This window comes from Rattus rattus, chromosome 3, assembly GCF_011064425.1.
Source record: "Rattus rattus isolate New Zealand chromosome 3, Rrattus_CSIRO_v1, whole genome shotgun sequence".
Classification (NCBI taxonomy): domain Eukaryota; kingdom Metazoa; phylum Chordata; class Mammalia; order Rodentia; family Muridae; genus Rattus; species Rattus rattus.
The window spans coordinates 178780697-178803559 of record NC_046156.1 but is presented as its reverse complement, the minus strand read 5'-3'; the positions used below and the strand labels follow the sequence as shown (position 1 = coordinate 178803559).

General features: G+C 37.0%; 1 protein-coding gene across 1 annotated transcript in view; it reads left to right on the top strand.

Annotated features, from left to right (window-relative positions):
- Positions 1 to 22863, top strand: part of Hcn1 (hyperpolarization activated cyclic nucleotide gated potassium channel 1) — a 376001-nt gene that overhangs the window by 321984 nt on the left and 31154 nt on the right. The gene's annotated exons all lie outside the window — the stretch shown is intronic.

Sequence of the window (22863 nt, the reverse complement as noted above, 5' to 3'; positions counted from 1 at the left end):
ACTTGGATCCCTAAAATCCACAAGGTGGAAGCAGAGAACTGAGCCGAAAAAGCTGTCCCCTGACCACCACACATGCTCCTTTGCATGCATCCCCCCTCATATGAGTGTAAAGAAATAAATGAAGTAAACGAATGTAGAAGTGTGTTTGTGTTAAACTGACAAGCATTGTCCCACTTGAGCTTTATTAAGTATCATGAGCGAGGTTTCTTCAAATACGAAGTCAGGATGGGTTCAACCTCTGGTGAACTCAGCCTACCAGTGAAGATTACTGAGATGAGACTCAAGACCAGGCCCAATATAAAAATAATTTTTCCTACTGTGTGACTTAGTGATTTGAATCTTTGTCCATAAGTGAGACACAGCTATAATTTGTGGTGATTTGTATGACCTTCTAGATCATGTTGGGTATTAGCATTTGTTAATCATTTAAGGAAGTAAATTCAACTTGATCCAAATCTTCCTTTTCTTACCTTCTCCCTGGCTTATAGTTCCTCCATAATGCCAAATTACCCTCAACATTATGATCAACAATGTTTTCTTATGTGCTCTGAATAAAGCTTCTTAGACTTCATGAACTGACCATTTTTTGATATTCAGTCCTAGATCCTCTTGAGACTTGCTAGTTGGCAAATTAGATTGTAGTAATGTGTTTTGTGAGGAAGAGCCCGATAATAAAGCCCCACTCTCCTCATGGAGCACTAGCTGTACAAACTACTGTTGGTGTTTGACACAATTGGGTTATTCTTTGCAGAACTTTTTCTCTCCCATTCCTTATTTATTAACTTTTTATATCTGCATATGAAATATAACCTAATTACTTTATTTTAGGGCTTACGTTGTTCAGATGTTCCATCACATGGCACCTATGTGCCCTTTAAAGTGGGGTTTTATTGGTTTGTTCTTTACTCAGATTGTTCTGTTTTTCTGTTCAGTGTGCAAAAGGCTCGTGGTGAAAATTTTTCTTTCAGTTGAGAGCTCTCCATATGTCCGAAGAGTCCTTCATTCAATTGTTGGATGCTAGTGTATTATATCAAGACTTTGTCACTAAGAATATCCGTGCTACTTTTCTAGCATTATATCCAACATTTCTTACTAAATAAAGCACGGTTGTACACATCAACTTGTGGATGGACACACGTGTGTGTATGTGCACAAAGACAACACTATTCTGTCAATGTATATATGTTTTTTTCTATGACCATCTACACCTGTATAAAGCTAAAATGAGCTCCTACCAATGTTTTTAAATTTAATCCATTACCATGTGAAACCATCTAGTCCAATCCCTATTGTATTTGTAACTGTTCATTTAATAGCCAAGATGCCATGTCCCTTGTAAATGTGTGTTCAGTTTAGGTACACATATATAATTACATTTATAAGCTGGAGTACAGTTGCATGTATGTCCTTCTCCTCCATTCTTACAGACTCTCATGGACTTCCAAAGGCACCAAGGTTAGCATCTATTTCTCCTGCCCTCTCGGTGACACTGTGACGCACAGTCGTAATATACTTACACTTGTTTGTCACACTCTGCATACCACCCGGTGTCTTAGGGTTTCTATTGCTGTGGGGAAACACCAGGCTCAATAGACAAGTTAGGGAGGGAAGGGTTTTTTAACTTATATTTCCACAGGAACTCATACAGTACAAGAAGCTGGAGACGGGAGCTAATACAGAGGCCATGAAAGTCTGTTGCTTACTAGCTTGGTCTACATGACTTTTTAAGCCTCTTTTCTTATACAACCCAGGACCACCAGCCCAGGGATGTCACTACTCACAGTGAACTGAATCATCCCCATGCAATCACTAAATTTAAAAATATGCCCTACAGGCTTGCCCACAGCCCGATCTTATAGAGGAATATTTTTCAACTGACTTTCACATGACTGTAGTTTGTGTCAAGTTGACATAAATCTAGTTAGCATACCTAGCAATGCTCTGACCTCATAAATTGCTTCTCAGTTTGCATATAATAAGATTGTGTTAAAGAATTCCATACGTTTTACAGATTATCATTGTCCTGTATACACCCTCATTTTAATGTCAAATCTCACTAGTCTTGAAAAAGAAAGCAAAACGAAACGCCCTATATGTTGCTTACTTGGTCCTATTTCTTTTAGAGCCTGTAGCAATCACTGTTATGATTAAATTGAGCCTCCAATTTCAGTTGTAAAATGCAATGATGAAGGAAAATGTGGGGTTTGACATTTACTTTTTAGGAAATGACCTGGATACAGTCTCATTTTAGCTATAGAAGCTATGTTACTAATTCTTTGTTTTTGCTTCATGGGCAATCTTGATTTCTCCATGAAGATAAATTTTTTTCTGCCTTCCCAATTGACATACATGAAAATTTCTTTTTACTGTCTTCTTTCACTAGAAGACATTACCAGCATTGGGTTGAGCTAAAGAGAAATGAGGGCTACTATTATCATGATACTTACTTGGGAAGAAACTATCTACATTTTTGCCATTAACCATAATGCTAGTTGAAAGATGTTTTGAAAAAAACATTTAGGTATATTGATTATATTGAAAGTAGTCACCATAATTATCTTAAATAATAAATAGAATATCTCTCTTGTCCATTTTTTACTTTGTGATCTAGAATAAATATTTTGATTTATTGTTATGGGTTTTTACATTCTAAATAAAATAGAGGATATTTTCCTTTCATTCATTAACTTGTTCCGTAGTTGCTTACATTTACTGTGATCATGGTTTTATGATTAATGAATTTTTATAAGAGATATTACTCTTCTCTTTTCTACCCCTTAATGTATTGCCTGGGTTTTAAATAATGCTAATGCACATTCACAAAATGGATTTGTAAGCTTCTCTCTCTGTTCCTATTTTCTGAAAAATTACTTTGAAGAATCGGTTTCACTGCTTCCGTCACCGTGTTATAGAATTCTCTAATGAAAGCACTGGAAGCGAGGACTCATTTTTGCTAGGTTATTACATATTTATTCAATTTCTTTATACCACAGATATAATGTTTATTCAGCTTACCCATTCTTCACTGTGTAAATTTGGTTAGTGTGATTCATCTACAACCTTATTCAATGTTATCATCAGTAAAAGTTCTGAGTAAATGAGCAAGGAGCAGGTGCTTGATGTCTATCGGGCAAACGTATAGGCGATAGAGATACTGGACTGAGTACAGGAGATCAAACATCCTGCGATTATCTAATTTTTAACTTGTGATTGCTTAAATAAAGTCAGAAATTCCTAAAACTGTAAGCTGATTTATTAGCAATGAAGAAAAATGCTTTAGGAAACTTAAAACAGGGAATATGAGAAATGTCTCCCATCCCCGACAGCTATGGAAGAAATTAGAATGTAGGCAATTGGGAGTAATGGAAGTTCAAGGCTTCCACGTGAGTAGTGACGATAGGCATAAAAATAGGCCCTATGGTATTTGCTTGGTGGTGAGGTGGTGATGCTCAAAGAGTAAGCTATGGGAGAAACTGGCTGGCAGGTGGGGAAAAAGAGCTCCCAGATTCCTCTTTGGAGATAAACTCTATAATCTTAAAGTTCCCTTTACAAGTGAGGATATTAAAGTCTCTCCACAAACATCCGAGTCCTCTGACTTTTACAATCTTTCTGCCCCTCTTCCAAGAAGTTTCCTGAGCCTTAGCTGTAGGGGTAGTGTTTTAGATGTATCTACTAGGGATGAGTGGGTACCTCATTGTTCTTGGTATTTTGACCAGGTATGGCTTTCTGTAATAATCTCCAGAAGAAAATAATAATAAAGGAAACTGCTTTGAGGAGGGTTGAGAGTTACACTTACCTGCAGACATTAGAATAAGTATCTAGAATGCAGCTAGATTACAATGGTTTAGGAAAGGAGAAAATGCTCTAGATTCTGTGGCGTCCCCAGGCATTGCTAGTTCGCCAGGTTTAGAGTACTAGACATGAAGTTGTTCTGATCGAATGAGTCTTAAGCCCAATTATATTACTGTTGGCTGGTGCCAAATTACTTTGCACCATAATGTTCCTTGCTGTGCCTCATATAGGACAGGAAACCTGCACTTATGAAATGCTAACACCATGGTAGTCTAAACAAGACCTGAAAAATGACAGCAGTTGACAAGCAAATTTGAATGGAAGAAATCTAATGAGGACCCATCCCTAAATGAAGAGCTACAAGAAACTAGTGATTACAGAGAGTAGGAGAATTAGTCTTCCTGAGAGATAAGCCCGCTAATTGGGCTACCCCTCCTTGACTACCATACGGTCAGTGCTAAAAACACATACATTTCCCTGATGATTAAGGACTTTGAACATTTCTTAAAGTGCTTTGTGGCCATTTGAGATTCCTCTGTTGTGAATTCTCTGTTTACTTGTATAGCCCATTTTTTTGATTGGGTTGTTTGGGGTTTTTCTGAGGTTAACTTCTTGTGTTCTTTATATATTTTGGATATTAACCCTCTATTGGATGTGGATTAATAAAGATACATACATATGTATGTACATACATACGTTAAAAACAGCACTAAATTAATACATATATACGAACAATACTGGCTGGACTCTGCAAGCTATGTGTGTGTGTGTGTGTGTGTGTGTGTGTGTGTGTGTGTGTGTGAATAATAATATAGGCAGAGAAATAAATAATAAAACAATAGAGATAATACTTAAAGGGAAAGGAGAATTTTGAGGCAGAGGAAGGGGAACATGAGTAATAGTCACAGAAGAACAGGGGATAGTAATAGGGAAGTGAAAATGATCATAGCATATTATGTATATTTATGATATTTTGAAATGAAACTCAATATTTCTTACAGTTAGCAAATGCTAATAAAATGGATAGATGAGGGGTTGGGGATTTAGCTCAGTGGTAGAGCACTTGCCTAGGAAGCGCAAGGCCCTGGGTTCGGTCCCCAGCTCCGGAAAAAAAAAAAAAAGAACCAAAGTGGATAGATGAATCTCTACATAACACATAAAGGAACTGAAGGTCATATCATGGTGTTAATCTGGCTGTATACATGAAAGGAAACAGATCTCAGCCTTCTGTGAGTTCTGACTGTGGGACCTCTGCTCCAGAGAACCATGATTATCCTCTCGGATGGAGATGGAACATTTGCACAGGCTTCTCTTTCTCTTCAAAGATGCCAATTATCCTTTAATGTTGGCATTAGGAAAGGTTCTTTTGAAACCTCTTCTAATGCCCTATCTAGTCTTCATTAAAGTAATTATAGTATTAAAATTCTGGAGAATAGGTAAAACCACTCCATACATCATTAAAATGTGAAATTATATATCTCTGCACCAAAATTTTGTGACTTAAAGAAAATTTTCTGTATTCCCAGAATAACGTATTTAGTTATTGTTATGAGCTCTATTATTAAATTACCTCTTTGCAGTGTTTAGTTTCCCATGCCAAAATGAGGTCATCTCACGTTCCACTGACAGTGTGTGATTCATCGGTTCTAATGTCATGGTAAAGAGAAACAATATACTCATGAAGGAAATATTTCCTGTAATGATTCTTCAGTCCTGATATGTAGTGTCTGACACTCTGCTACAAACTGGAAGATAGAATCTGATTTTAGCTACTTACTGTGGAAAGATATATCTTTAGAAATTTTACTTTCAAGAATACAGTGATCCAGATAACGTTCAAGTGACATTATTATTATTATTATTATTAATTGTTTTTATTATTTTATTATTCATTTTTTGTACTCCAGATTTTATCCCACTCCCAGGCCACCCTCTGACTGTTCCACATGGCATTTTAAAACTTACAAAAACAGGATGGAACAAACAAAACAAAACAAAGCAAATAATTCAAAACGGAACACTAGTAAACCCCAAAACTGGGACCAGTCATGAGGACTCAGAGGACTAAAATCTCTGTAGTTTATTCCATCTTTCCTCTATTGCATTCTTTTTAAAAAGTTGTACTCTTTTTGAATAGGGTGTAAAGAACCTGTTGATGGTGAGGTCGCCATTTTATTCCTTCAAGTGACCACCCTTCATTTGCTAAGAAGTCTAATAAGTGACAAAGCAATTTGTGTTTTTATTGACATTTGCTTTTGTAACGCTTTCTTAAACCCTTCGCTCCAGGATAAGTGAAGTGATTGTTTCAATGCTGGGAAGACGACTCTGAAACCTCTTTGTGAAGGACTTGACCTATTTACAAATAAATCATAGCTCATTTTTGTGGCTCATTTTGTCCTGGTACCAAATGAACTTAGATTCAGGTAGAAACTGAAAGACCATGTTCAGAGATTGAGAGAAAAAGAACAAGGACGACAACAAACAATAAATCTTATAGGAGTTTTTTAAGGAATAGGGGAAGGAGATGGAGAGAGAAGGGGGAGATAAACCTTTCAATTAAAACTTAAGAAATCAGACATGTGCTGAGATGAAGGCAAAGAACCAGTTTCATATGGGAGCAAGATTGAGAGAGTGAGAATGACCAGAGGGTCAGGGAAAGAGATAGATTATTTAAGAAAGGAAGAAGGAAAGAAAAGGAAAAGAAAGGAAAGAAAAAAGAAAGAAAGAAAGAAAAAAGAATGGAAGGAAGGAAGAAAGAAAAAAAGAAAGAAGGAAAGAGAGAAAAATAAAGCAATCATGTAAGTAAGCACTACCAAATTAGAAGTGGTCTAGAAAACTGAGGAGAAAACTCACCAAGAACAGGTCCACACAGTGCATGACCCTCTATAAGACATTCGTAGCATCCACTGCTCTGACCTTTGTATCTCATGGGCTTTTTGTACAGTTGCTGTGTTCATTACAGAAAGCCCAAGTGAGGAAAATCTTCCAGTTTTTCTCTGAAAACTCATCATTGAGGGGATAATTATTCCTCCAACATCCTAGAATGTCTTTAGGTAAAGCAACTTTCCTTGGGGTAGTCTCCTGGCCTTATGAGTGACAAGTGTACTTGGATTAACTTTGCAAGGAAAGACGATACTATGCAATGTCCTAATGTTTAGTATAAATCAGAATAACATACGTCCACCAAGCCTTAATTTCCCTTCTTTTAACGAAAAGATAGTAGCTTTCCCTTCATTAGTCTCAACCAAACTGTGATAGCCCCACTTATTCAGATTATTTTAAATCCTTAAGAGAGCCATTTCTGAAGCTTTTCATCTACTGTTACCAGGAATTGCAGAGAGTGTCTTAACTGACCATGTGGTGGGGTCTGAATAGCCTCTAGGCTTAGTAATGCTTCTCTAGCTACCTATCACTGCTCCCTCAAGAGTTGAGACCCGAAAATCGTTTAGGATATGAACTGTTAGTCAATGTCGCTATGTCCTGAAAAGTAAAAGAAAATGATCACAACAAACCTGTGCCCTTTCAATCCATCTATCCTTGGTGAACTATAGAAAAACGGAACAGCCAAGGACCAAGGACAGTAGCAGTTTCTGTCCAAGATTGGGAACAGAATTGCTTGTTAACCTTCAAAGCCTGTGCCCAAAAGTTTCCAGATAAGTTTCTGTCTCATGTTCTCAACAATTAGAGAGAAAACAAAGGTTAACCTACATTCTAATTCCACAGTTCTGTTACTTTAAAACTCATTTATAAATGAATCAGCCAGCACATATAAAGAACCAAAATCCCAATGCCTGATGCACTTAGGAAAATCAAGATGACCATTATGGCATTTTATTTTGAAGTAATAGTATCTGTATCAGAAATTAGTGCAAAGCTAATTTTGTAGAGAAGAAGAAAACTTTAAAAGTTCTCATAAGTATAGATGCTTCTGTATTCATGAAGGAACTATATTTCCATCCTTTTAACTTAGTGATAGAAGCTAAATTGTAGTCCCATTTTTTTCTAAAATCCCTATAAGTCAAGAATACTTTCTTAAAGGGTAATTTTCACTCATCCCTATTTGTGCAACATATACTTCTGAAGTTCCTAAGTTTTCATATCTATCAACAATTGAGGAAGGGGATGCTTTTTACTGAAGTGAGTGGTTCTATAGCAAGCTGAAATAAGCCTGACAAGTTATGGTTTGCCTTAGAATAGAACCTTCCCTTGAATTTTTAAAATGTATTTTTCTCCTGTATTTGGAAAATATGTTAATGTTTTGATTGTCAATACTCTTTTGATACACACACACACACACACATATATAGTTTGTGTTATTTAAATTCTATGTTTTTCAATAATAGGCTAACATTATGCCATTAAATCTATTTCTGTTGATGACGAACTGATGGAAGGTTTTATTCCCCCTCCAAAGTTAGTATGCAGACCTCAGAGGGTAGAAGAAAGCATGGCTTTCCCTGAAGCACAGTAGAGGAACCACCAGACAGAATATATACCAACATATGGATATGAATTAGCTTTTTAATGAATCTCATCTTTTCAGTCTGCTCATCCTATGTGTAAGATATGTCTCAAGTGTAATATTTTTATATATCTGCTTAGTACTTTACTCCCGGTATTCTCATAGCACTCAATCTATTCAATTTTTTTTACTACTCTCAAGTGCTAAATTAAGGATTTTCTGAGATTCAGACCTCTCTTTTTAAAAAAAAAATTAAACCATGGAACTGAAGCAAACTGGCCAATAGTCATCAACACTAAGATTCTGGCACTGTGAGTGGACTCATAAGAGATGAATGGTTATGTGAGTATATTTCAACTTGGCTATACTTTCAGCCATTAAATTTTCTTCTTTCAAGGCCCAACACTCAAGGAACATTCAAGTAGCACATTCAGTTTAGATGTTCCTTATTTAAGCTATGCTTTTATTTAAAAAAAAAAAGAAACCAGCACAAATCTAATGAGAAATTGAACTAAAGAACAAAATAAAGGGAGCATATGGTCCAAGAAATTCAAACGTAAACCTTCTAAACTTGTTTTCTAATTTTGAACTAACCTCCCTAGCTTAAGGACCAAATAGTCCAGCTCTATTCTTTAAGACAGAAGATGCCGAGACCTCTCCTGTCCAAAAGACACGTCTGTGGTGTTGTAAGTGTTTTATGTCCATTGCGGGTCATTAAGGTAATCACTGACCACATACAGTTGTTTCTTCTAATAGTGCAAATTTAATAAATATTATGCTAGCTATTATTGTTGTTATCTTTATATTTAATGCCGGGCCTAATATATAATTTTTACTAGGTCAACACGTGGCATCAAATCTAACTTTGAAACATTTTTAATGTAGTTTTCACGTGGTTGTTTTGTTTGTTCTTAGGGTGGTTGTTTTAAGACAGGATCTCATGTAGTTGAAGCTAGTCATCAGGTAACTGCGGAGCCAAATTGAGGTTCTTGTGTCTGAATGCAAAGTTCTAGGAATACAATTATGTATCACAATGCACAGCTGGGAGGATTATTTTATAAACATTCTATGGCATTAAAACAATTCTTGAATTTTAATGAATGACAGTATAATTGTATACTTTTAAAATTTGTGTATAGCTGAATTTTCAAGTGCAGAAATGCCTGCCTGTCTCTCTTACATGTGTAAGCTATTTAAAAAACATCATTAGTATGAGTCATATAATTTCCTCTCATCATTTTTGGTGATGCCTATCTTGAAACTCACTCAGTTTTTGAACATTGTTTGCCCACTCCCCTAATTTTATATGTTGAATATCTAATCCTCAAATGATGATAGTTTATGACGTTGGATTTTACTTAGTAAGGCTTTTATCTTTCCCATAATACGAGGATATAACAGTGGTACTCTGCCACCTGCAAGACGACCACTGGAATAATATGAACACGTTGGTATCTTGATCTCAGCCTTCCAGCCTCCTATTACAACTGTTTTTCTGTTGTACATGCTTTGCCCAGCATGTGGCTGTTGCTATAGCAGCTGAAGTAGCCGAAGATGGTAATGAGGAAAACAGCAAGCTTCCTTCTTGATCCCTTCTTGTTTTTTTACCCCTGTGCCTTGGCTCTCCAGTCTAATTTCAGAGTCTCAGTATAGATTTGCTTATAAAAATCTTGTGCTACATGACAAATCCGTTCATCATCTGCCACAGTTGGGTGTGAGTAATGAGCTCGCATTAGCAAAGTACTGGGAGTTCTTTGAATAAGTTGTGAAAACTGTTATTCTGTTGTGACACTTTGTTAAAAACATTATCCTGCTTCGTAAAAAATGAGGGAGTGATGTGCATCTGAAGAGATCGTTTCCCCAAAGTGTATAATCACAGCAGCTTCACTGAAGAGCTCAGGTTCTTAACTTACAATGCACCACTGTCTCCTCGCACCTTTTATTTGCACCCTAAATTCCTAAAGCAAAGGGAGTTGTGTTGAAAAAAATCTTTATTCCCAACCTAGGGTTTCTACTCTTTCTTTGACTATTTGAGGTCTGTTCCTGGACACAACACACACACACACACACACAACACACACACACACACACACACACACACACACACACACACACTCACCTTTATATTTACAACAAGCCTTAAATTACATGAGAACTGGGCAGATACCTACCCTCCATGATATTAGAGTCTACTTTCCTATTGAGAGGCCCAAGTTATTACTTACTGTGTTTCATCTCAGCTGCTCTTAACTCTAATTGGCCAGCACTCAGAGCCATGTTTTTATGGCTCACCTAACCCAAGGCAATTTCTCTCTCCTCTAACTTCTTTCCTCCTGGTTCTCTTCTTACCCCAATCTCAGAAACCTAAACCCCACCTATATCTTCTTCCCAGCTCTTGGCTGTTATCATCTTTACTTTCCAATCAGAAATAATTTGGGATCATGGTCACACAGGCTTACATTCAGATTCCAGGTCTTGGGAGCCTACAATTAACATTATAATAGAAACAGGACCTCTACAGAGTTGAAATAATGATCATTGTTCAGTGTTATCCTTCAAGACACTAAGTTTAAATTTAGAAGCAATGAAAGAGTCTCTGACTTTCAAAACAACACTTTCAATGTACAGAGTAATGTAGGTATACAAGATGCTCACATCTTTGACACTGTGTAGTATTTCAGTTTAACACATCCTACAGCCTTATCTCATAAGAGCATGAAGAAACACTGAGTGAGTATGTCTATATGTATTTCTTAAACTTTCTTTTTGGCTTGTTTTCTTTGTTTTATCCTATTGTTGTTTGTTTTTATTTTATTCTATTCTTCTTTTTCAACACCTGTCTGTTTTCTAATGAAAAAGAGAAATCAAGGGTATGAACTATGCTGTTTGAGTAGGCTCATTTGGAAGGCCCTGCTGCTGCCCTGCTGAGTTGCAGTGCTGGTGGACAGATGGCTGGTTTCTCACTGTGCCCCCATTTCAACTCCATCTCTGGCTTGCTTCTTACGTTTCTGTGTGTATTTCTCTCACTTGAAGGAAGCTGGACAGGAGATGAAGGCAGTTCATTCTGACTATCTTATATGTGCTCTCCTTAGATTTAGACCTGTTTGCATTTGAAGGTCCAAATAGCTCTCACCATAACAAGGATTGCCCTTGATTCAGCATGTGTCACCTATTTGAGGAGCTTCAGCACGTTTTATTGGTTGATGCTTCCTCTCTCATAATATTCCAAATTAAATTAACAACGCCTATATTTAGGATCAAATCTATAAAAAGATTGTGAAACAGCATGATGTGGCAGTGAGCACAGCATCCACAAAGCCAGGCTCCAGTCCCATGGCCGTAGGGGAGGACTAAATGCACGTCTCTGAGTAATTTGTCTGAAATCCAAGAGCTCAAGACTATAGTCTGTAACATGAGATTATTAAGTCATACACCTCCTATGGTGCCTTCAAGCTGAACAATTCATTGGAGTGGCATTTGGGGGAAGTGTGATTGACCAACTCTTTAATTTTAGATGTCTAAGCATATAAAGTGACTTCTGAACTATATTTAAGGCCATGTTAGTTTTTTTTTTTAAAGAAAATGCGTAGTTTTTCCTTGGGCTTACCATTATTTAGGATGTTGACACTATGCCACTCATCTAGAATTTTCACACAAAGTCAGGGAAGAAAGAAATGAAGATGTCTATGCTTTGAGGTTTCTTGAAATATGTTGAGAGGGAGGGGGTAATGAATTTAGGACCTGGATCTTGGAGAAGAGGAGGGTGGTGTCTCCAAGACTCTGTTTTGTATCTGTAAATGTGGATCAATGGTAATTCTCCCCACATTAGGTTTGCACAAGGAACTAAATGATTCAATATATCTAAAGTCTTTAAGACAGTACATGCTTCCTGTATGTGCTGTGTGTTAGGCATTAAATATGCAGAAAGGCCAATGTCCTATAGAGCAAGAGAAACACATAAAAGACATGGCCAAGAAATTATCGATTTGGTGCTCATGTCAACTGAATGATGTGTGCATTCTCCTGATTGTGTTTACCTGAATCTGGTAGCACTGAAACAAAGCCAGAATCAATGTGCACAGTAGACAATGGGCTATGTGGACGGAATAAGTAATCTTAGAAGATTTTTGATGTAAAGCTTCAATCTTTTGAATTATATTCACTTCCCTACATGCACATATACGTACAAACAAATATACATGAAATGATATACTAGAGTTTTCCAAAATTAATATTCCCTAAATAACCAATCTTAAGGTTCCAGATGTGATGCTAAATAATTGTATAAATATAATACTATTCTATCATAATAAGAGATTTTGAAGTTTTCAACAATAAAAGAATGAAAATGTATGAGTTAAATGTAAACATTATATACATACATACTATCCCATTAATTTTAAAGATTTTCATTTTCATGTGTTATTTAAAAATTACCTAAAATATATCAGATTTCAAATTTTAATTATCAGTATTGGAAAAAATATAAGAATGGAAATAATTTTTTAAAAGGAATGTTCCAAAGTAATTTTTCAATTGAAAATGAGGAGGGATCTAATTCATTATTCTGCACATTTTGTACAAATAAAAACAGCAAAAATGAATGGGCTTAGAGAATGGTCTTGACAAAATTTGTTCCTTCAGAGTCCTATCTTAAAGTTTTAAGTATATTATATAAAAGGTATTAGCAATGCTATTGTTTTCTAGTAGTTCACAAAAACACATAGATGTTGCTGTGAAACCCATTTATGTATACAAATCTACACATTCCCTCTCTCTCTCTCAATATATATATTTATATATATATATATACCTTATTGCTTATTGCTAATTAAATCTGCATTTACTAACCTTAAGCATGCTAGTCAAATGTGATTATATTTTACCTTTCTCTATGGAAATACTTCATGGTTGAACTTTCTTGGAGTGTGAAATTGCCAACTAGGATAGCTAAACTTTAGATAATGAAATAAAAAGTGTTCAGTCATATAAATTGCATTATGTCACCTGATTTTACAAAGTATAGCAAACTCATTGAAGTGGTAAACTGTGCTTAGCCAATTTTAAATGTTAGAAGTATTTTTAATTTGCCTTTGTACTATATGCTGTTATGAAAAAAGTAGGGAAATTAATTAATATTTAGATGGTATACATGAAAAGTTTCCATAGATGAGCTATACACTGTATATAACCTACAAAAGAAAAAGGAAGTATGAGAGATATACCTCTCTGTATTCAACAATAGTAACTCATCAATAGCATCTTACATTAATATAGTCATACCAGACATCAGTGAGAAAGTCAATCAAATACTAAAAGAGATCAGAAACTTTATCTAAAAAAATTCCCAGTGATTTTTTAAATCTTAAATTTACTTTGTAATGCAATAGTTCACATGTTGTATACATAGTTATGTATCATCCTAGTATATAGATTTATATTAGTCTAATTATCTATATTAATTTATATTACATGGAATTTAAGGGCACTTGTTACTACAAAGCATCTCTGTGTTTTCTGCCTCAACAGAGGAGTGAAACATTGATATAGTTCTGCTTGATTGTTAAAGGGCAAAAGGTTAACAGAGACAGTAAAATGATTGTGTTTCTAAATTCTAACAGGTCATATATTAAAGAAAGTAGTAAAGCTGTTATCAATATCATTAGCATTTTGCAATAATTATGTATGTTGTCATACATATGTGCCAGTTTCTTTTATTATTAGAAAGGAACTGATATGGGGAAACATTAAATTTTCTATTCTAAGATTCTTAGAATTGACTGTTTATCTCTCTTCTCCTTTCTTCTCTCCTTTCCTTCTCTCTCGCCCTCCTTCCCTCCTGCTGTCCCTCCTCTTCCTTCCCCTTTGCTTCTCCCTTCTTCCTCTTTTTTCTCCCCCTCTTCCTCTTTTCTCCCTCTTCCTCCCCATACCCTTCCTACCCCTCCTCATCTCCCTTCTTCTCCATTCCTATATTCACTTTATTAACTTAAGGATACCATGATTGGTTCCAAATATCTTAGGTTATCACCTTGGTTAGACATTTAGAAATGGTCCCAAGAGAGCATACAATACTAAGTCACCTAGAAGACATCATCAGACTGCCCATACTTGAGGACCTTCTATGTCTGTAATACTTTCTCACTCTTACAACTTATATTTGCTGTAGAAATGTGTTTATAAAGGGACAGTAGAGTGACACAGGAGGAATAATATGAAAAGCATCAACCTTTCACTCTCTCTCATTCAGGGTAACTCCATTTATGTTCAGGCTTCTAATGATTGTCTTTATTGATCAGGCTATGCTAGAGGAAGAGAACTGATAGAATCAACACAAATTACAGAGTGGGATTTAGTAGATTGTGCAGCATCACCTGGGTAGTTGAACACTGGCTGTCTGAACATCAGAAGAGCAAGGCTGCTAATTCCATAAAGCTGATTATCTAGCAATCCCAATGTAGAACTTAAGACCTAGAAGATTCCTGGAGAATTCTTTAGTCCACATTGGAAGGATAAAGAAGATACATTTTAATGTCAGTGGAGGATGCCAGCAGCATAATAGATGTACTTACCATTAAGAAGCAAAAGCAGGCAAGAAGCACTGTTTCCATTGACTGCTGTGTGTCTGGATCGACACCCAAAGATACCACCAACTCCAGAGGAGGGCTGCCTTCAAACACAAGGCTCTAATTTTGTAACTCAAGATACACACAGTGAAGAGAGAGCACAGACACCTACGATTGTCTTTTAATCTCAACATTTATGAGATAGCACAGGTACTAAAACAGAGCACACAAGCTCACATAATCATATATAGAAAATAACTAAGTAAATGTAATTAACAAAGAAATGGTATTGTAACATCAATCATTATCCCCTTTGCTTCAGCTATAACTATGAACTTTATTAAATATTTTTTGTTATCAACATACCTTTTATATAGTTCTTTAACTATATAGTTTTAAACACTCAAATCCCCCATTTAAAAAGGTATCATCAATTTTATCTTGGATATTCTGACCTTTGGGGCTAATATCAGTGAATGCATATCATGTGTGGTTTTTCTTTTTCTTTTTTTTTTTTTTTTCAGAGGTGGGGACCGAACCCAGGGCCTTGCCCTTGCTAGGCAAGTGCTCTACCATTGAGCTAAATCCCCAACCCCTCATGTGTGGTTTTTTTTATGTTTGGGTTACCTCATTTGGGATAATTATTCCTAGTTCCATCCATTTGCCTATAAATTTCATGAAGTCATTGTTTTCGATAGCTGAGTAGTACTCTATTGTGTAGAAAATGTACCACATTTTCTGTTTCCATTGCTCTGTTGAAGGACATCTGGGTTCTTTCCAGCTTCTTGCAATTATAAATAAGGCTGCTATGAACGTAGTGGAACATGTGTCTTTGTTATATTCTGGAGCATCTTCTGGGTTTATGCCCAGAAGTATAACTGGGTCCTCAGGTAGTACAATATCCAATTTTCTAAGGAACCTCCCAACTAATTTCCAGAGCGGTGGTACCAGCTTGCTATCCCACCAACAATGGAGGAGTGGTCCTCTTTCTCCACATCCTTACAAGTATTTATTGTCAACTGAGTTTTTGATCTTTGCCATTCTAATTAGTGTGAGGCGGAATCTCAGGGTTGTTTTGATTTGCATTTTCCTGATGACTAAGGATGTTGAACATGTCTTTAGGTGCTTCACCACCATTCAGCATTCCTCAGTTGAGACTTCCTGGTTTAGCTCTGTACCCATTTTTAAAAATTGGATACTTTTTATTTGCATTCCAAATGTTATTCTCTTTCCCAGTTTCCTGGTTATAAGCCTCCTATCCTTTCCCCCTCCCCTTTTTCTATAAGGGTGTTCCCTCTCTACAACCAGCCTCCCCACTCCAGATATTCCCTTACACAGAGGGGTCCAGCCTTGGCAGGACCAAGGGCTTTTCTTCCCATTGGTGCCCAACAAGGCCATCCTCTGCTACATGTGAAGCTGAAGCCATGGATCTGCTCATGTGTAGTCTTGTGGTAGTGGTTTAGTTCCTAGGAGTTCTGGTTGGTTCTTATGGGGTTGCAAGCCACTTCTGCTCCTTCAATCCTTTCTCTAATTCCTTCAAAGGGGATCCTATTCTCAGGACAATGGTTTGCTCCTAGCATTCGTGTCTGTATTTTACATGATCTTGCTGAGCCTCTCTGAAGACAGCTTTATCAGGCACCTATGAGCATGCACTACTTGGCTTCACCAATATTATCTAGGTAGGGTGGATACACACACACACACACACACACACACACACACACACACACACACACACACACGCATAGGCTGTATCCCCAGGTGGGGCAGGCTCGGAATGGCCATTCCCTTCAATCTCTACTCCAAACTTTGTCACCATATCCCCTACGATAAATATTTTGTTCCCCTTTTAAGATGGACTGAAGCTTCCACACTTTGGTCATCCTTCTTCTTGAGCTTCATGTGGTCAGTGGATTGTATCTTGGGTAATTCGAGCTTTTGGACTAATATCCACTTATCAGTGAGTGCAAACCATGTGGGTTTTTGTTTGTTTGTTTGGTTGGTTTTTTTTTTGGATTGGGTTACCTCACTCAGAATGATATTTTCTAATTCCATCCATTTGCCTATGAATTTCATGAAGTCATTGTTTTAAATAGTTGAGTAGTACTCCACTGTGTAGATGTACCACAATTTCTGTATTCATTGCTCTGTTTAAGGGCATCTGGGTTCTTTCCAGCTTTTGGCCATTATAAATAAGGCTGCTATGAACATAGTAGAGCATGTGTCCTTGTTGTATATTGGAGATCATTTGGGTATATACCCAGGAGAGTTATAGCTGGGTCCTCAGGTAGTGGAATGTCCAATTTTCTGAGGAACCTCCAGACTGATTTCCAGAGTGGTTGTACCAGTTTGCAATCCCACCAACAGTGGATGACTATTCCTCTTTCTCCACATCCTCGCCAACATCTATTGTCACCTGAGCTTTTGATCTTAGTAATTCTGACTGTTGTGAGGTGGAATCTCAGGGTTGTTTTGATTTGCAATTCCCTGATGACTAAGGATGTTGAATAACTTTTTACTTCTCAACCATTAGATATTCCTCAGTTGATAATTCTTTGTTTAGCTATTTGAGTCTCTGGAGTCTAACTTCTTGAGTTCTTTGTATATTTGTATATTTCGGATATTATCCCTCTATTGGATGTAGGATTGGTAAAGATCTATTCCCAATCTGTTATTTGCCATTTTGTCTTAATGACTGTGTCCTTTGCCTTACAGAAGCTTTAAAGTTTTATGAGGTCCCATTTGTTGATTCTTTATCTTAGAGCATAAGCCATTGGTGTTTTGTTCAGGAAATTTTCCCCAGTGCCCATATGTTCAAGGCTCTTCCCAACTTTTTCTTCTATTAGTTTGAGTGTATCTCATTTTATGTGGAGGTCCTTGATTCACTTGGCATTGAGCCTTGTACATGGAGATGAGAATGGATTGATTACCATTCTTCTACATGCTGACCTCCAGTTGAACCAGCACCATTTGTTGAAAATGCTATTTTTTTTCAACTGGACGGTTTTAGCTTCTTTGTCAAAGATCAAGTGACCATAGGTGTATGGGTTCATTTCTGGGTCTTCAATTCTATTGCATTGATCTACCTGCCTGTTTCTGTACAAATACCATGTAGTTTTTTTTCATTACTGCTCTGTAATCCAGCTTGAGATCAAGGATAGTGATTTTTCCCAGAAGTTCTTTTATTGTTGAGAATAGCTTCCACTATCCTGGGTTTTTGCTTTTTCTAAATGAATTTGCAATTTGCTCTTTCTAACTCTGTGAGAACTGAGTAGGAATTTTAATGGGAATTGCATTGAATTTTGGAAAAGTAGATTGCTTTTGGGAAAGTGACCATTTTTACTGTATTAATCCTGCCAATCCATGGGCATCGGGGATTTTTTCCATCTTCTGACATTGTCTTCAACTTCCTTTTTCAAGGACTTGAGTTCCTGTCGTACAAATTTGTACTTGCTTGGTTAGAGTCACACCAAGATATTTTATATTATTTTTGACTATTGTGAATGGAGTCAATTCCCTAATTTCTTTCTCAGATTGTTTATCCTTTCAGTAGAGGGAGGCTACTGATTTGTTTGAGTTAATTTTTTATCTAGCCACTTTGTTGAAGTTGTTTATCAGGTTTAGGAGTTCTCTGGTGAAATTTTTGTGTTCAATTAAGTATGCTATCATAGCATCTGCAAATAGTGATACTTTGACTTCTTCCTTACCAATTTATGTCCTTTTGACCTCCTTTGGTTGTCTGATTGCTCTGGCTAGAACTTTGAGTACTATATTGAATATATAGGGAAAGAGTGGGCAGCCTTTCTAGTCCCTGATTTTAGTGGGATTGCTTCAAATTTCTCTCCATTTAGATTGATGTTACTTACTGGTTTGCTGTATGATTGCTTTTACTATGTTAAGTATTGGTCTTGAATTCACAGACCATATGGAGCTCAAGAAGAAGGAAGACCAAAATGTGGATGTTTTAGTCCTTCTTAGAAGAGGGAACAAAATATTTATGAGAGGTAGAAGATAGGAGGGATTTGGGAGGAAGATAGGACAGGGAGGGGTAAAGGAGGGCAGGATCAGGTATGGGAGAAGACTGGGATGATATACAAAGGGTCAGGAATTTGAACAGAGGTATGTAACAATGGGGAATGGGGAACTGGGAGTAGCCACCAGCAAGTCCCAGATACCAGGAAAGTAAGAGGATCCCAGGGCCCAACTGGGATGAGATTAGCTGAAAGGGCCAACAAAGGGGAGGAAAATCTATAGAGACCTTATTGAGAGGTTAGACAAGGTTCCTGGTTGGGGGAAGGTGCCACCCACTAATCTCCAAATTTTTAACCCAGAACTGCTCCTGTCTAAAGGAAATACAGGAACAAAGTGTGGAGCTGAGACTGAAGGAAAGGCCATTCTGAGACAGCCACACATGGAGATGCATCCCATATACAGATACCAAACCTAGACACTATTATCTATGCCAAGAAGTACATGCTGACAAGAGTCTGATATAGCTGTCTCTTGAGAGGGTCTGCCAGAACCTGGCACCTACAGAGGCAGATGCTCACAGCCAATCATTGGACTGAGTGTGGGGTACCCAATGAGGAGTTAGAGAAAGGACAGAAGGAGCTGAATGGGTTTGCAATCCATAGGAAGAACAACAATAAAAACCAACCAGACCCTCAGAACTCTTATTGACTAAACCACCAACCAAATAGTACACATGGAGGGACCCATGCCTCCATCCACATATGTAGCAGAGGATGGCATTGTCTGACATCAATAGGAGAGGCCCTTAATCCTGTGAAGGCTCAATTCCCTAGTATAGGGGAATACCAGGGCAGTGAGTTGGGAGTGGCTGGGTGGAATAGTGAACACACAATTGAAGCACAGGGAGGAAGGATGGGATACGGGGGTTCTAGAGGGGAAACTAGGAAAGGAATAACATTTGAAATGTAAATACATAAGATATCCAATAAAAAAACCTGTATCCTCAAACACAAATGAAAGAAAGTTTAAGGGAATGATCCAGAGCTCATGAGGAACATCTAATGCATGTTAAAATATTCCTTAGGGCTGCTGAATCAGTCTCTTGGCATATCTACTTCACAGACCTCAAATTCCTGTGTGTCACAATTACCATGTTTTAGGGGCATAAACATCCACCTTGCCTGTTTGGTGATGCATATGGCTTATTTTAGGAAACAAAACTTACAACTTCTGCCATCATTAGATGGAGTTCAATGAGCACAGTCCTTTGTTGATAAAAGTGTGAAAAGATAAACTCTTTTATCTAAGTTTTGTAGAAACAATCTTGAGAATTTTTACCCCTCAGGAAGTACAGAAAGAATATGAAGCCAAAATAAAGTTTTTAAAACTGGGCACTCAAGAGATTCAATAAAAACGTGTTTAGATGAAATATCTTTACAAATGAAATACAGTGTCCCCAAAGTGTCTAGACCTAGAGTTCCTGAGAAATATGTAAGGAAAATAAAACAATTCCCACTAGCCACCTAGTGAGAAGTCTATAACAACATAAGAAGGGTGAAAATAGGAAAAGGGGTAGCATATGAAGATGGGAAATTTCATTTCCAGAGGACACTTTTCAGAAAGATATTTTAAAGCTAATGTTCAAATTCTTTATATTAGCTGTGTGCATTGACCCACTTGTGCCTGAAGCAAATGTTGGAGGCCCTGACATTAGCCAAGGAGAGAAATACAGAGTTCCTTGGAGAGAAAAGAAAGGACTGTGTAAGGACTGACCTCTAAGGGTTGGCTCTGTCATTGTCTCTGAAAGAATAATTCAGCCTTTCCGGGAAAGATTTATCTGAAAATCTAAGGGCATTCCCATGACTATAGAGATTTGGATTTGACCCTACCTCAGCTTTATTGTGTTGTGAATGTCAGAAAAGAGTGAGGCTGATCATTGAGCTTCAGAAACATAAATGGATTAAGCTGGGAAGAGAATCTTGAAGATAAATAACAACTGCATATTAAAGCACCTAAAAAATAAACAATTGGAAAGAGATTTTAAAAAATGCTTCCTGCACGCTCCTCTGATCATCATAGCCTGTATATGTTATTATTCTATTTCATGCCGTGTTTTTTGCAGCTCCTATTTTTCAAGTGATTAATTTGAAGTTTCTCATCTAATTTTCTATAATGTAGTTTTATAAGAGAATAGAGGTAAGCATTGCATCTTGTGTATATCTTCTAGAATGACGTGATTCTACAGATGCATTTGGACCAAACTGGAACTTTTTTTTTTTTTGATGTATGAATGATGAAACTTCTGAGTTGAATTATAAATTCATTACATTCTGGTTGGTGCAACTCAATCCAGAACAAAAACAATTTAAAGAAAGAACTGTATATTTTTGGTTACAGTTTGAGATTATAGCCCGTTGGGGTAAGAATGACATGACATCAGAAGCTGAAACAGGTAGTTCCACTGTGTCCTCAGTCAGAGAGCAGAAAGAGATAGATGAGTATTGCTTTCTTCTTTTAAACCATTATGGAAGGCTATGCCACTGAGTGGCAGCTCCCTATATTTAAGGGGTCTTTCCTACTTCAGTGAATTCACTGTAGAAACTGTTTCAAGGACATCTCCATTGTTTGATTTTCTGGGTGTCTCCATCAAGTTTACAATCTATAATAATAATTACATGGGCTACAAAAACATTGGTAGGTAAACGACAGAGCAAAATGTAGCCTTAGTTAGGGAAAGAAATTATATGAAATCACTCCTTTACTTTAGAAAAGATATTTTAATGAACTAAAAACATTCCAGTTTAACCCAAAATGAAGTAGATCTTAAGATATGGCCTTGGGGGGGGGGTGGTAGAATTTGCCCTCCATTTTGAACTGAAACTTTTGAGTATCTCATTCAGAGAGTAATAGATCTAGAATTAATCCATATTGCTGTGTTTTTGTTTCATTTTTTTTAAACTTTAAGTGGACCTATAACGGGCCATACAAAAAAAAAAAAGAACCTCAAAAGAGATAGACATTTCCTGCTCTTATCTCTAAACTTAGTAACTGTGACATTCTTCAAATCTTAGACTTAACAGTTTGATATGAAGGGCTCTTTCTTTTGCGAGGAAATGATGCCATATGGCCTACATTGTGCTCTTCCATCGCCACAACCACTTAATATGCTTGGTTCATGATGAAACACCAGCTCCCGGCTGGGAAATTAAAGTAGTGTTCAGCTCTTCTCAGCAAGAAAGCTGCATTTTGATATATTCTGTAAGCCGTGCTCCACATTAGCCAAGGGAAAGGACTTACATAGTTAGAAAACACAGCTGGACTTGTTAAAATGAGCGTTTCAAGGCACAGATGCTAAGTCTCTTTGGAGTCATGCTCCAGATCCCTTTGCTCCTATTTAACCATCAACCACATAGATTTCTATTTTGGTTCCTTTTAGTTTTCTCCTTTAAGACAATTTATGTAAGTGTCATCTTCAGCTTCTAATGGATTTCAAAAATCATTTGCTGGGGGGAAGTTTATAGTATGTTGAAGAATTTTCTTTTTCTGTGTAGGTGCCACTTTAAGCAGTCCAATACACGTGTCTCTCAAAGAGACATGCTGCAGTAATGTTATGAGGATTATTGATGGTTCTCTTCAGGATTCTTAGCCTCATTAATAAAACAGTTTAAGAACTAGTTTAAAGAGAAGTTGGAGGCCAGTTATTAAGTTGAGAGGAAAATAATAGGCCAGGCAATTGGTAAATATTAGCAGCTGCCCGGAGAACAGAAATGGCTAGAGGAAGAGAAAAATCCATACATTCTTAAATTAGATAAATTCTGGTAGCCAACTAGCTGTATTGTGAAAAGAGAGGAGTATTCCTAAAACAATGAAGAATGCCAGGTTGAACATGCTTAGGCTTTTATTAGTACCCAAAAGGGAAAGACAGAAGAAAAAGGAAAGGGTATGCTTTCCTGAATTACACTTGGGAAACACAGGCAAGCTTAGTCAACCTGCATCGCAGATGCTCCTAGGCTAAGCCACAGAAGAAAGTACTTGGAAGATTGAGAACATTATCCAATTCAGAGAATAACTATT